Raw genomic sequence first — 16995 nt, 5'->3', positions numbered from 1 at the left:
TTGTTCCCTTTTCGCCCTATCATTAAGGCCAGCCACATTCCAGGAGCAGAGTTTTACCATAGCCATATTGCGCTGTATTTATTTTCCAATCCAAATCTGCTATCAAACCAAACTTAACTCTATATTCTATGTTAACACTATAGTTTATTTTTCTAAATCTGCTTCTACAATCATGATTGCCATTTTTATACATTTTCTCCCACCTGCACCCCCACCCCTTGACCCTTCAACCCCCAACACACCCCCCCACCCTCCCAAAAATGAGGCAATTAGACTCCATTAGAGTCTGTGGTGATGGACGTGCATTGTCGCACCAGCGCTCTCAGATTAACCAATATGCACACACTTTTATCCCCTTTTTTTTCCCCTTTTCCCTTTCCCCAAAACCGTTTCCATCCCTGACTTGAAAAAGAAATAGAGGAAGTTTTTCAAGGGTTTACACATCTACATATCCTGACCCAAAAAACAGGTGGACGAAATTGTAATCTCGTGAAAGGCTATCTAATTACTCTTTTGCCTTAACCTCAGAGGTAAAAAACTTTGTCTGATCACCGTTAATTACTTTCAAACGAGCTGGATTATTTAAATACGCCTGAAGCTTCTTATCCTGAAAAGGTTTACTGAGTTGGCGCAAGCGCCACCTCCGCTCAACTGTTGCGTGACAGAAGTCAGGGTGTACAAAATAGGTTATGCGACCACTAGATTTTTTTGCCTCTGGCCTCGCTTTCTCCCAAACTGCCTGCCTCAGTATAAAGTTGCCAAAGTATACTAATAGAGCTCTTGGATATGCACCGGGTTTCGGGGCACTTCACAAGGTAAAAAGTACTCGGTGTGCACGCTGCGCCTCTAGGTCCCAATTCCACGTTGACAATTCTGGAATGGAGTCTTGAAATAGTTTGACCATAAAGGTGCGAGCGTTGCTCCCCTCCGCTCCTTCAGGAACGCCCAAGACCCGCAGGTTATTTCTACGTAGGCGGTTTTTCATGTCTTCTAGTTTCCATATCACATCAGAGAGCTCTATCTCATGAGTGTCAATCTGCTCACGATTTGCGGCAATTTCAGACTCATTACCCAAAACTCTTGTCTCCTTCTCAGTCATTCGTTCATTGAAAGAGCTGATTTTCCTTGAAGGTTTGCGAACCACCCCCTGCAACTTCTGTAACTCTGCTTGGGCCTTCCGCCCATCATGAGAAGTCTCTTCTCTATGTGCGGCGATGGCTAGCAACACATTTCGATTGTGGGGGCAGACTTATCTAGAGAAGACCCGGATTCCAGCTGCTGGGTCGGTCCATGTAAACTTGCTGGAGCTACTGCAGGAAGCATATTACTAGTAGGTGTGTAGTCCCATTCCAACTCAGCAGAGTCACGATGGTTCTTTCTGTGTCTCAATAAGGTTTTTTTAACATTTTTCATCGCCTTAATACTAGTTTCATTGTCACTAGAGTCACTTAGGTGAGAACCTGTATCTGTTGACCAGCCAGCTCATCCGAGAAGGAATAGAAATCGCTTGGGTCCTTGTCCTTTTCCTTATCCCTGTCTTTATCCTTATCTGGGTCGTCATCACTCAGATTACATGGGCCTTCAAGAAATATCGCCTTTTGCTTCAGCTGCAGAGCAGGTGGCACACCCTGATAGTCCAACCGAACCGTGGCCTGGGCTTCCGGGCCCCTAGATGTAGCTGGGACTGGAACAAGCTGTATGCGTTCCAAACTGAGATTTTCAGATCCATCAGGGATTGCAGTATGTGTATTGTGTGAAGTAATTAACCCCCCAAGGTTACCTACGTTGATATCTGCATTCAAAATAAGCGAGGGGGATAAGGTAGGCTGTACGAGCTCTGCACCAACCTTCTCAGACCCTTCCAGCAGTACAGTTTGTGCAGTCGATATAATGTTTATACCCCCGGGGTTACCTACAATGGTTCCTGCAGTTACAGTCAACAGGGGAGACAACTGTGAATATGCATCAGCAGAATTGACAAGGTTAGCATTCACCAATATCGGGACTGTTATCAATGAGTCAGCCTGCCCACCTGCGATAGTCTGCCCATTTGCTCCCGCTAGTACATCTCTCCTTACACCATCCAAACTCTCCATATTAGACCTGCTCACCGTATTATTCCGGGCCCCCCTCGCCTTCTGCCAGTTCTCCTCTGATTGTAGCAATTTCAAAATTGATAGCCGATTCGGATTCTGCAAGCGGCATCTGAGACGTGTGTTCGGCTCCCGGCTGACTCTGTACGCCCTGACCCGGAAGAAGCTTCCCCGGGATTTTACGGAGGAGCTCTACCACCGAGGGAGCACTCTGGCCGCCTTTCCGAGCGGCACTAGCCTGAGTATTCGACTTGCTGGGCATCTTCTCCGAGGGTCCCACTAGAACTGGACTCTTTGCTGCACCTCTCATGGAGGCCTCAGTATTCTCTCGTAGAGCGAGCTTCGCCGCTCTCGTCTTTGCAGCAGCAGCTGCTGCGGCAGCACTCTTCGGCGGCATACCCAGGGAGCACAAACTCGGCTTCGGCTCGCAGTCCTCGGAGCAACGCAGGTGAGACAAGCAACAGTCCTGCTGTCTCTTAGTTAGGCGACAGTAATATTGAAAAAGGGCAAGTCCGATTGCAGTAGCAAGCACAGGAATTTGGTTCTTCACACGCGCTGTCTGTTCCTTTAGAAGGTTCTCTGAGACCATTATGCAGTGGGACAAGGCTTCAACACAACATAAGCCAGGCAGGATTTATAGATCATTTTACCAATGTTTTCCCTTTTCTCATAAGATAGCCTTTCGGTAACAGTCCGTGTAGCACGCACTACCACATCTTAAGGCAGAGTTTCACAACTGAGAGCACTGGACGTCCCGCACAGCAGTCTCAAGCGGCCGCCATCTTGCCTCCTTCAATAATTGGCCCACTCTATGCTATTCCACTGTATTCCACTTCATTATATGCCACTCCATTGTACAACACTCCACTCTACACTCTTCCACTGTACACCACTCCACTGTACCACTTTCCCCTCTACTCCACAGCACTCATGAAACTATACTCTATGACAATAACCTTTACAACACTCTGCTCCACTCTGTTGTACCAACTCAGCTCAATAACATTAAACTCTACAAATTCAAAAATGTTTTTATTAAAAATAAAAAGAACAAATCATGAAGTGTAGTTAGAAAAACTTTATTTATTCTTTTTATATAAACCAAACTCAAAATACACAAACCATGAACATTTTTCAGTTATGGTTATAACTTAGATTTATCATTTATGCACACCTTTAAATTGTTATAACTTTATCTACTCTTTTTCTACAAACAAAACTTTAAAGTACACAAAAATATTAATTTCTAAACTTATTATAATACCTTCAATTTATAATTTACGCAACACTGTCAAATCATTATAACTTGTGCACCTCCATACACAGTGTATTCAACTCAGTAGCCACACTACAGTAACTATAACTTGGCACTCTTCCATGCACTGCGTTCTCACAAACTATTTGATTTGCCATTTTATAACTGTTCTTACTATTATTTTACATTGTATAAGTCAGATAATATAAAGCTGTACGAGCAGTGCATGGTGAAAGCTCGAGTATTCTCCATAGTTTGTTTTGAGTTACAACAATTAAGGTATCAGCTGCACTTGTGCCTGTCATAGTGATCATCTTAATTTGCAAACTTATGTTATTCTGCCTGGAGTGGTCATTGGTTTTTGTCATTTACAGCTTGGCATGGACAGAACTGTGCTAGTCCTATACCTAAAGACTTTGCTGTACAAATGGCAAAAGACTTTGGGGCATATTAGCAAGGGCAATATCTCTGCATTAGCTGGACTTTTTCCGACTAAAGCGGCAATATTTTTATCGCCCTATCAGCAAGCTGTCGCTAACAGCAGTTAGCGACAGCTTTTAGGTGAAAGCAACCGATTTGGGACCTGCTTTTTATGTCAGCAATATTAATAGCTAATGACATGCAAAGTGGGCGTACCAAAACTATTAGCGACTGAAAGCAGTCGCTAACGCAGCTATCGCCTGTTAGCAACGCAGGCTTAGCGATGAAAAAAGTAGCACTAAGCGCGATTATCGCTAGAATCTGACCCCTGCTACTAGGATGACTTACCTGTGTATTCAATGGGAGGTGGATTGTCAGGTTAAGCCCTCATTGGCGTTAATGCGTGAATATCGCAGGATTTCCAGCGATATTCACGCATTTCGCCGCTATAGCTGGATATTTTAGCACAATGGATAAAAACCTTGCATGTTCTCTCCGCTAACATATCCAGCGATAGTTAACGGTAAAAAAAACTCGCTAAGAGCGTTTTGCGATAAATATTGCAATTCCTTGCTAATATGCCCCTTTGTCCCTTTGTATCTCGGCATAGATGGCACTATGCTAATCCTATGCCTAAAGACTTTGATAGAAAATCAGACTTTTGAGGTGAGCAGATCTAGAGTGTTGAGAGTGCAATATACAGGAGCTGCTTTCCACCCCAGAGTTCTATTTTTCTTTTTTTGCATAATTTATGCGTCAATCTATGCCTGAAAAGGTATTGTTTTGATTTATTCTGAGTGCTTCCTTGTGTCTGGGCAAAGCTATACCTCTCTGAAGAGCTCCAAGTATAGCAAAACACTGTGTCAGGGGTTGCTTTTACTCATTACAGGTTGGTTTGGTTAGTATTTTACCAATTCAAAGCTGTAATAATGTGCCCAGAGCAGTAATTGGTTTTATCATTTTACAGCTCTGTATGGACAGCAATGTGCTAGTCCTATGCCTAAAGACTTTGCTGTAGAAATGGCAAGATACTTTGTCCCTGTCTATCTCGGCATGGACGGCACTGTGCTAATCCTATGCTTAACGACTTTGATAGAAAAGCAGACATTTGAGGTGAGCAGATCTAGAGTGTCACTGGTGTTGAGAGTGCTCTATACAGGATCAACCACCACCTTTCACTTGACAGAACAACAGTTCCCAGGCACCCTCGCGCAGCCACTGATGCCCGCACCACGTGCCAGGAGGCGCAGATAAAAGCTACTGAGTGCTCCCATAGCGCGGGACACCCTTACAACTTGCGGCCACTCAATGCCACCATTCTCTTCACTGCTGGGCAGTGGGAGCGGGACAGGACTACAGGTCCCAGGCTCCCTCGTGCCACCACTGATGCCCCTCACCACGTGCCTGGAGGTGAATATAAAAGCTACTGAGGGCTCCTGCAGCAAGGGATGCCCTTACAACTTACCGCCACCATTCTCTACTCTTCACTGCTGAGCAGCAGGACAGAACTACAGGTCCTGGGCAGCAGGAGCAGGACAGGACTACAGGTACCAGGCTCCCTCGCACCTCCACTGACACCTGCACCATGTGCCTGGAGGCATAGGTAAAAGCTACTGATGGCTTCCGCAGCTCGGGTCGCGTCCAGGTTAGCCTGGGCCAAGGGCGGGCCCGTCTGTGCCCGTCAGCCACCGACAGAGGCCTGGCTGGGCCACCCCTCTTTAGTGTTGAAGCCAACATGGGTAAGCGCAAACTGCCTTGTTCAAACGACTTGTTGAAAACAAAAGCAAAGGTACCCCGCATTTGTGCCTCCTTTATGTCTTATCTAACTACTGCTGTAGGTGCCATAACAACTGAGATCCATAATGTAGAACCACAGTTGGGTATGGAAGTTGATTTGTTTGAAAGAGTCACTTGGCAGAGTGGATCACAACATAACATAGGCACATTTCATAACCACATGCGTGCGGGGGTTATTTTTGCGCTGTGCGGCTTTTTTCCAAAAGCCGCGTTAGATGACGAGCTCAGCTCGTCATCCGCACAAGACCACCGTGGCTGATGACGAGCTGAGCTCATCATCAGCAGCGAAGGGGATAATAATTTAACTTTTCTGAAACATGTTCTATATTGTACATTTACTATAGGTGACCATGTATGTATATTGTTTCCACCACAGGACAACCATATATCAAAAATATATTTTTATTTTTTAGATATTCATATTCAAAAAGATATGCATATTCAAATTGATTGTTTTAGTTCATAAAAACAATACACATTTTTCATACAGACAGATATCTGTTCTGCTTGATAACATTTTCCTTTGTATATATAAATAAACCGGTTGTCTTCATACACATACTTTAGGCACATACATTGGTCAATGCATTCTCATATGTATTTTATCCTAACAAATCTCTCTTAATATTAATACATATTCATTTATTCCTTTAAAGTGATGAAAAACTGGTGGTTTGTGTTCTGGCAACGCGCGTTTCGGCTTGCGCCTTCCTCAGGACTCTGTCACAAATTCTTTAAAGGAAAAATTGACAAGTTTTTAACATTAATTCCCTCGAGGAGAGATTTTCAATATTATAATAGAACATTATAGTGCCTACTTGATAAATTTATTTACATCCGATTATTCCTTTATTCAAAAGATAGTGTAGTTTGGGAGACTCTACCATCTTAAAAACATAAATTAGTATATAGTGAACACCCATGTGGTAGAAATGAATTGGGACAATATGTGCATAGCTGGCGCCTGTTCCAAGAGAAATGTATAGGTTCCGAAAACCTTCACCAAGATAGATTGCTGTCATGCTTGACAAACTCTATTTATTGTTTTCTTTGTACCTGTTCGTTGTGGCTTTTGGTTGCCCAGGATTAATTTTCTTGTATTTTTTGAATCTGTTTGTTTTTTCTTCTATTGACCTTGAAAACCAAGGAGAGGGGCTCATATAATCCAAGAATGGTCAGAGCAACAATTATAGTATTATTTCTTCTATTGATACTAAAGACAAATAAACTATTTAGATAAATTAATTTACAATTATAACAGTTTACTGTTATACGATTGCCCTAATTTATTGATAACAATAACTTTTCTGGAATCTGTTCTTCTTATGATCTTTCTGTACTCAGTGGGAACAAGGTTTCCTTTCCCATGGAGCTGCTTCTTTAATTAATTCTGTAATATTGTTATGTTCTCTGAATGATAACAAAAACATTTTTTTTAAACTGACTCTTTTAAGACCATATCATTTGCATACTCTCACTTTATGAGCTATATTACCTTGCCAATAGGTCGGCTCAATGTCATGTTCTTTTTATTTTGCAAAGGTTGCCTTTTTCGAACTAAGAGCCACAGGCCCTCCCCAAAAAAACCCTGTTTGCTCCCCCATGCCTCCTAGCATATATATATACATATCGGGTCACCTATAGTAAATGTACAATATAGAACATGTTTCAGAAAACCTAAATGTGCCTATGTTATGTTGTGATCCACTCTGCCAAGTAATTCTTTTAAACAAATTGTATTTCCCGGTACTGGCAACTTAACCAAAATTCAGGAGTCCCTTCTTTACAAATTGGGTATGGAAGTCGAGACAGTAGTTTGCAATACTCCTCTACTGGCAGCCTCATCCAACACAACCTTAGGAACTGAAGCTGTTGCTGACTCTCTAAGGGGGGCTTGTGACTCTATTTGGGCCAGTGAAGTTATGTTGAATACTTGTCAGGAAATACAGTCTGGAGTCAGTGGTACCCCGGATATGAATCCACTTTTGGAACCAATCCTTCCACCTATAAAGAAAAAGAGGAAGAAGGTTGCCAAGGCGGGATTGAATAATAAGGAGCTAGTAACTCAGGAGGGGCCTAGAAGTCAGCTGATGGGGCAAATAACACAACTCCCCCTTTAAAACAACAACAACAGGGAGAAGGAGCCGGGTACTAGATCTAAGCCCAGTGGTGGTTATCTCTTTCAGTCGAGGATGAGTGTGCGTCCCTTTGCTTTCCCAACTTTGGTGGATGACTCAACAGAAAGTGCAGTTAACAGCAGGTTGGAATTAGTAAATAGATTTTCCCCGTTGAGTCAGTTGCATGGTAATGACTGACTAACTACCAGTTTCCCTACACAAAGGCAGGAAGTTGGTATACAGAGGTAGAACATAAATAACGTGACCATGTGGAGATGAGCTAAGTGGGGTAGGAATAGTGAAAATACTTAGCTGGAATATAGCAGGATTAGGAACTAAAATGGATGATCCCATATGGAATTACTTATTAAGAGAGCATGATGTGATTGGGCTCCAAGAATCCTGGGAAATCGATAATATCTTCTGGTTGGATGGTTATGCAACTTACGCTGAACCTGAAAAACAATCTATAGCTGGAAGACCGAAAGGTGGGCTAATAACACTGATTTCCCTGAAAGTCACAGGTAACCATTGTAAATTAGATTCCGGGTCAGCAAACTGTTTAGCAGTTTAAATTATGTCCACTAATTCAACCAAGGTACTAATTGTTAATTTTTATAATTTATTTAACAGGACCTCTGTTATTAAACATCTGTCTAATTTGAAATATTTTTTGAAGTCTTATAAGGAGAAACAAGTTACACCATATTTGGGGATTATTTTAGGTGATTTTAATATGCATTCATGTTTAAAGAATTGTCATGTTGCTGACAGCCTAGGGCCTGGCAGGTATACATGAAAGCACAGAACAAGGGCAATTTTTAGAGGATACCCTAGCAGAGTTTCGCCTTTTATATCCTAATGATCAGTGTGGAAAGGATGACATACCGTCTTTTAAAGGAAGGTGAATGTATACAACCATCTTTATTAATGCTGCCCTGGATGCCCATGTTAAAGACTATAGGGCTGTGTGGTCACAGTTTAGTGATCACAATTCTATACATTTGATTTTGGCAGGGGGAATTGGGCTCACTCCGGAGACTAATAGTTGCTCTGATTTTGCCATCAAAGCAAAAGATCAGGGTTGCAGACTTAAATGGTGTAAGGTCATTCCGGACGAGTTCTGTAATGAACTAGTCATCGAGGTGGGATTGGAGATGGATCTCTGTCTTGACACCAGGGCAAGGGATAACAAGATATTCAAGGCTTATACTGAAATATGTAATCAGGTTGCTAGAGCCCTGACATATACTTGTAAGGAATTCCCCAATAGAGGTGTGTTGGACTTGGCCCTTCTGGCAGGTTCACCCCTAATCTTTTTGCTTTTAATATCTGATCTGTATTGATGATTTTTGGTCTCTGCGCACTTTTTCTCTGTGTCCCAGAGTAAAGTGCGTGCGTGTAGTAAGGCTGGTCTGTCCTCCCATAGGAATGCATGGGGAATGTGTGTGTCCCTGGTAGTTCCTGATGCGTGGGGAGTGCAGGCTCGAGTTTGGTATGTGCGGACTCATGAGATTGAATGCTTCGCAATGATGTATGTGGCATGATTGTGTCTTGTGTGGAAATGCCACTTCTAGGAGTTGGCATATTCGTGTAAAATGTGCCTGGTGTGTGATTGGCTGGAGCTGGCTGGCAAGCCTGGCTCCAGGAAGTCTGGATGGGTCTGCCCAGTGGTGAGTGTGGAGATTAGCATGCTGATGGCTGGGGAGGAGTACACCTGGTTCCTGAATAGGGCTGGGCTTTCCCCACACAATGTTGGCTCCGCCCCCTGTGGTGCGACTGATGACCCTAGCCCTGCCAGTGAATAGAGTGAGGTGCTGAGCACATCAAGGGTGCTCCAAAACCAGCTGCTACTGGTTTCTCCCCTCACCCTGTGACAAAGACAAAGGGTTTACAGTATAAGAAGGGGCTGTGTCCCCTTACATTTGGTTCTGTTCTGTTCCAGGATCCTTAGGGGGCTGCTGCTATTGCTGGGGCCAGGAGGACCGCCACTTGGATTGTCTCCCTGCCTGGAGACCCAGTGAGCTGGCTCTGGGCCCAGACTTGCCCCCCCTGCCTGCCTACAGACTCTTGCTGGACTTTGTTTACTTGGAGTGCCTGAGGGCGCTCTCTCCTGTATTTCAGCGCTGGGGAGCGCTGAGATTCCCTGCATAGCGCCTGGTAGAGCTTTTAATATCCTCTAGCGCTGGGAGCACTTTATTTGCCTGCAAGCGCCTAGGCGTGCTGCTGAAATTGCCCTAGCGCTCAGAAGCACTTTATTTTTACTCTAGCGGCTGCCCACGCCGCATTTGCCCCACGTCCTTGCCACCCGTGTTATTATATTTAACAAGAGAGCCTACCCCTCGGTTAATTATCCCCCAGCATACAAGTGCCTGAAAGGGGCCGCCGCGCTGCCCACAGCGACCCGGAAGCAGCTGCGGGCCGGCCAATCCCAGCGCGGCCCTGGGAGAAGGACCAGAAGTCCCGCCCTTGGGACCACGGCATGAGGGGCAGATCGGCTACAGGCGCAGGTGGGGCTCCGGTATCGTAGAGAGCCCCGTGCTGCCCAGAGGAGAGCTCCACAGCCCGTGAGGATAGCCGCCCCAGCAGCTGGGTAAACGGAGGAGCCCCCGCTACAGGAAGCCGGTGAGTGGGGCAGCAGAGAAGAAGGGAGGGGCGCCGGGACACACTGTCGGTGTCCGCCCCCCCAGTAGAGCGATCTCGTGCTCGTTGTGGTTGTAAAGCCACGAGGGCTTCAGGGGCATTTCTTTGTTTAGAGCCACAAGGCTCCCCGCCCGCATCTTGTGTATTCAGAGCCCCGAGAGGCTCAAGGCACCCCAGTTATTATCGAGCCCTGAGAGGCTACAGCCACAGTTGTTTTTACGAGCCCAGAGAGGCTCGGTGCCAGATCTTGTTTTAGAGCTCTGAGAGAGGCTCACAGCCCACATTTGTTTTACGAGCCCAGAGAGGCTCGAGGTGCCATTTCTTTGCAGAGCCCAGCAAGGCTCAGGGGGCAGTTAGTTGGTCAGAGCCCCGAGGCTCCCACGCTGTGTTTCGCCCCACCATTGTTCTTGAGCCCACAAGGCTCCAACGTTGGCTCATCATTGCTTTACAGCTGCCAAGCACTTTGTCGGCAGTTGCCACGTTTAGGTTTGTTCTTTGCTGCCTGCGCAGCCTGCCCTGACACTTTGGACTAAGGGCATCTCAGCCCTTGCGAGGCCAGTTGGCCTGGGGGACAGTTCTAGTGTTGTGCCTATGTTCACCTTGCACAATTTATGATTTACTTGCTAATGTGATTCCTGCGCAATTGTCTTTACCTTTGCTAAATGTGACCTTCTTATGTGATTGTTTTATGTTATTACCTTTTTTAAATGTGACCTGCTTAGGTGATTGTTTTATGTTATTACCTTTGCTAAATGTGACCTGCTTAGGTGATTGTTTTATGGTTCCTATAGGTCCTGATAATAAGGTCCTAGTTCCCTGCGTGATTTTTCCTAAGGTGGTTAGGATTGCGTAGGAGGTATTTACCTGTTACCAGTGATTACTGGTTGTGTGCTACATTTACTATTTTGGTGCTACAGTCATTATATGTCTATGTGCTAAGTGTTATACCTACAAGTATTATTACTCCTAAAAGTGCCTACCCCTGACGGTGGTCCATGTGGCCCTGTCCTGTACATAATCCCCTGTAAATTCTGCCTGTGCCTGTTGGCACATTGTAAAGTGTGTGTTTATCTAATGTGTTTTTGCTATAATACAAAGGCTATTTTTTATATAACCTTGTGTGGAGTTTCCTTTGTGGTGGGCCTTGGGTGTTGTTGCTGGGTACGCGCACAAACGCTTTACACATCACCTCTGAGATTAGCCTTGCTGCTCGCGTCACGTTACCTAGAGGGTGAGCAGGGGTTATCTTGGTGTGTAACTCCCTTGCCCTGACTTAGGAATGGTGATCTCTGACTGACTTTGGCGCGAGCCTTGGCCAGCCAGGGATCCCGTTTCTAACAAGGTGAAAGGTGGTTTGACCAAAAGTGTACTGTTGCTCACCAGAAGCTGATGGTTGTCATGAAAAATAAACTACAAGATAAACCTCTTATAGCTGTCCTGAAGAAAAATTATAAATTAACGATACATACACGTAGTCAGAAATTAAAAATGAGGCTTGGAATGAGTTACTGTCCACTGATGCAATTAGGAATAGTGCCAAGTTTTGGAATGTTGTTAATACGCTGTTTTTTTCAGATAATAACAATATCCCACTGGAATGTAATATTTTGGAAGAGGAGTGGCTTAACCATTTCAAACATATATATATGGTGATCAGGGGGACCATGGATTCTCAAGTACGTCATGTGTAGTTGAGAACTACACTTTAGTGTTTACTGATAAGGAAGTAGCGGTGACTATTGATCAAATGTCAAGCAATAAAGAACATGGACGGGATGATCTTTTTAAAACAAATGTATTATTATGATCTAAATTATTAGCAAGTATTTTTAATACGGCTTGTGAACTTGGCCTGCCACAATCCTGGTCCAAGTCAGTTACGATTCCGGTTTTTAAAAAGGGAAATAGAGGAGACCCACAATGTTATAGGCCATTCTCATTGATAGATTATACAGTGAAGGTTTTTGGAAGCGGTGTCTTAGGCAATCTCACTGATTGGATAAATGAAACTAATATCGTCTCAAATCTACAGTATGGGTTTAGAAAAGGGAGAGGAACCATGGTCCAGTGTCTAAATTTGGCCGGGAAGTACACAATCGCAAAGAAAGGGTCACTCCATTTGGCATTTATGGACCTTTGTTCTGCTTTTGACTAAATAATTCCACATTATGACATTTGTTATTAAAATTAGGTCTGGACAAGAATATTGTAAACTTCCTGGCCGATTAGCAGAGGGACCTTACAGCCGCAGTGAGATTTGACCAAAAAGGCACCTTTACGCAAGGCCTCCAAATCATTAATGGAGTCAGAGATGCATTTTAGCCCCACTTTTATTTACCTTATATATTAACAATCTCGATTCAGCTTTAGTGGGAGCTAGTAGGGACATCCCTTCTTTGGGGGAGAGGTTAATTCCGGCTCTCCTATACGCGGATGATGCTGGCCAGCTAGCTAGAACAGCAATTGGCCTACAGGATCTTTTAACTACCTTTGCTGATTTTATGAAGTCACTGGACCTTGATGTTAATTTTTCGAAATCTCACACAATGATTATGGGTCTAAGGTCTAGAAAACACAAACCTCTCTGTTGTGAAGGAAACGTAGTATCGCGGGTAACCTCATTCACATATCTTGGGGTTTTATTTGATGAAAGGGGTACGTGGGCACCACAAATGATAGCAAAGAGCAATGTAAAGGCCAGATCTACCCTGGCTGTCCTTTATTAGGGGCAAAGCCAATGCAAGCAATGTTAAATATATATAGGGCGAAATGTATCACCATCGCAAACTATGGCTCTGATCTTTGGGGATACAGAGAAGTCAGGGATACCCAAATAGTAGAAAACACATTCCTAAGAAATAAGGCACCTGTGCCACAGTCAACATTCTCCTATATAATCCACCAAGAAACCGGTTTAAGTTTTATATCAGACCTAATAGGTATGGCACTTCTACTCAAGTGGATAGGAATATGAATAAACCCGGAGCTAGGGATGAATCGCGAAATTATTTGCGATTGCCTAGCACTTGATCATGTAAGTAGTATCCCCTGGCTGAGCTATGTGAAAAGGCTTGCTACTTCTCTAGGAAGGCCAGAGATATTTAACTTCCCGGAGAAGCTTTTAAAGGCAGATTTGCTTTGGGCTAAAAATATGTACTTGCATGTGTCACAGATGGATAGAGAGGCCAGGGACCTGAGAAAGCCATTGGTGCAGACACATCAGTTGTTATCCACTTGATCTGTAATTGAACCCTATTTAAATATAGTAACTAATCAGCACCATTGGTTCCTTCTAGTGAGGTTTAGATTTAATCAATTGCATCTACTTCTTGCTGAACCTAAGGGATGGAAAAAGATTGAGGACCTGGATGTTTGTACGTGTGATAATTTTTCCACTCAAGACTCATTGCACTGTATGAGCACTTAGTGCACATCCGGAATTGGTTCATTTTACCTACTTTAAGAGGCATAGGATTTTTACAGGCTAAACCTGCTTTTTTATATCTACAGAAGGTGACTAGTGTCTGGGAAATGTTTAATATAGCTAGTTTTCCGACTGCAGTGGTCAGCTGAAAAAAAAGAGGGATTGCTATGAATTAGAAAATGTTTAGAAATTTCGGGTGAATTTGAATTTATTCGAATATGAATTATTTTTTTAATGGGTCAATGATCTAGATGCATTTTTTGTACCTTGTCAGTGTTTGTGTAATTGGAGTATCTAATGTGTTTTCTGTAGTATGCTTTCCTGGTTTTAATTAACCGAATAAAGTGAATTGACTGACTGACTGACTGACTGACTGACTGACTCCACTCTCCTAGTCTCCCAACACCTTGGCCAGTCAAAGAGTCAAAGTCACAATGCCTTGATTACACATGTGTGTGCAGTCTACTGTTAATTGAATGGATGCACATCTGGACTAGTCCGAGCACAGTTGACAGATCAGCACACCTATGTGTATATGCACTTGAGGGGACAACCCCCCCCCCCCCCTGAGCAATGTGCTGCCAGCCAATGTTCCTCTATCATGAGTTTACATCAGAAGCAACCACCACCTCCATTTAAGGTTACCATCACAGGACATTAAGGAACAATCAATAGCCAACACTTATTCCCACACACAACTTACACAAGCGAAGGCTAGGTAGATGCTACTCCTCCTGTGATGTGAATAGGTACTGCACACACCAGTGTACTGACAGTGACCATCACAAAAAGCATACATGAACATACATTGGCATACAACAAACTTCATCAGATGCCTTACACAGCCACAGATATACTCTTGAAATTCTCACTGCCCACACACATGCACATGATCTACACATATGCACATGTCAACTTCAACACAAGTTGTGAATTAAATCAACACATGCAGGAATGATCCCTACAACACACCTGTCACACTACACGTCCATCTCTCAAAACTTACAAACACGCACGCATGTCATAAGACACCTCTGGTGAATCTAGATGGAGTAGCATCTCTGCACCATGTGCCCCAGCAGGTACACATACAATTACAATGCATGATATAAAAACACACATGTGCGGCCTTCACCACATCCAAACATGCACTTGCAGCACCACTCTCCATCATCATGTACACAACATCTCTCAGATACATGCTATGCACACACTGTAGATTACACATTCCCTCATCAGCAGATGACAAACATTGCATGTCAGATGGACCACTCTCATTACCAGCCGCACACTCAGTGATGCCTTGGATTGCACTTATGCCACACTGTGAAGCATCACAGCACACCCACTCTTGTACACTCCACACATCACCACATCTCACAACAAGATTCATACATCCTGTGATGGCTGTGTACTCTGTCATTTGCATAACACCACATAATCCACCAAAACATCACATGTCCAAAGGATTGTCACATGCAGAAAATATGCATATATACATTTAAACTACACATACTACAACTGGATAATACTTCACATGTCACCATCCTGCACAAATTATAACATCACTGGTGTACATACCTTCACATCCACAAATCTACTCTGACTCATATGGCTAGTCAGACCTTGTCTCAATGTTGCCCTGTCACAGCTACATATGACTTCCATGACCAATATCTCCATGGACTCATGCACGGTATCAACAAAGAAAGCTCATCCAGAATTGCAACATTACACTCAAATTGCACATTAGTGCAACAGACCACATCTCTTATCACATTCCAAATTACAACATTCTCTGGTGGGATATCGCACCATCACATCCACACATTTCTACCACACCTTGTGCAAGGTGGAAGCACTAAGTCAAGCTCACATAATTGGATTCACACCCCCTCATGACAAGCGCTCACATAGTGACAATGTGCACCCTCCATGACCCTAAACACAACAAATATCAATGATCTGAAGTCACACACCACACCTCCTGACACTATCTCAAATTGTCCTACTGCCATCACTTAGGAGTCCACACTGCATGCATACCTACGACACACCAGTCTCCATCAACTCTACCCTTGTGTGTGCAATCTCACCACATGCAACATCAACTATCCTAAACACACCTGCAGCTAGGGCGCACAAAGAAACCTACTATAAATCCCCTGTGGTAAACAGACATAATATCGATTCCAAAATATCATTTGGACAAAATATCGAGTAAAAAATATAGACTAGCCAAAATATCGACCAGACATAATATAGACTACAAAAATATCGAGTAATATCGATATTAATAGCCAAAATATCGAATCAAAAATATGGACTAGACATAATATCGACTAGATAGAATATAGACAAAAAAAAATCGAAAATAAGGTAGTTATTAATAATTTGTATTAATTGTGTAATATAAATCTGTAGCGGGTTGTGGGTTTATAGGGGAATAGGGTGGGAAGTAATTTAATTATAATTCATTAATTATGTAAATTATTAATATTTGTTAAATAATTAGTAATTGGTAAATGATTAAAATATAATTGGTAAAAAAGAATAAATAATTAATAAATAATTTTTAGTAAATTCTTTTCTGTAGCGGGTTGTGGGTTCATAGGGGAATAGGGTGGGGAGTAATTTTATTATAATTAATTAATTATGTAAATTAATAATAATTGTTAATTCATTATTAATAGGTAATTAATCAAAATATATTTGGTAAATAATTATAAATATGTAATTGATAAATAATTAATATTTAGTAAATTATTTTCTGTAGCGGGTTGTGGGTTTATAGGGGGATAGGGTGGGAAGTAATTTAATAATAATTAATTAATTATGTTAATTAATAATAATTGTTAAATAATTATTAATTGGTACTTCATTAAAATATGATTGGTAAATAATTATAAATATTTAATTGATAAATAATTAATATTTAGTAAATTAATTTCTGTAGTGGGTTGTGAGTTTATAGGGGGATAGGGTGGGAAGTTATTTAATAATAAATAATTAATTATGTAAATTAATAAAAATTGTTAATTGTTAATTATTTCATAGTCATTTTAACCCCTTGTCAGAATCCGAACAGGTGCAAGTCAAAACAAGTCAGGGAGACTAAAAAATCCTATGCTTTCAGGTTCGTTCCCTACTCTATCCTTGTGGAGTTGGCGTCAGCGAGTAGATCAACAGTGGGCTGCTTAGGTTGGGGTGGTTCCTGGATGTGCCTTTCTGTTCCGGCAGTCAGCG

The sequence above is a fragment of the Lissotriton vulgaris genome, chromosome 6 (assembly GCF_964263255.1).
Source record: "Lissotriton vulgaris chromosome 6, aLisVul1.2, whole genome shotgun sequence".
Classification (NCBI taxonomy): Eukaryota; Metazoa; Chordata; class Amphibia; order Caudata; family Salamandridae; genus Lissotriton; species Lissotriton vulgaris.
This window is presented reverse-complemented; position numbering follows the sequence as displayed.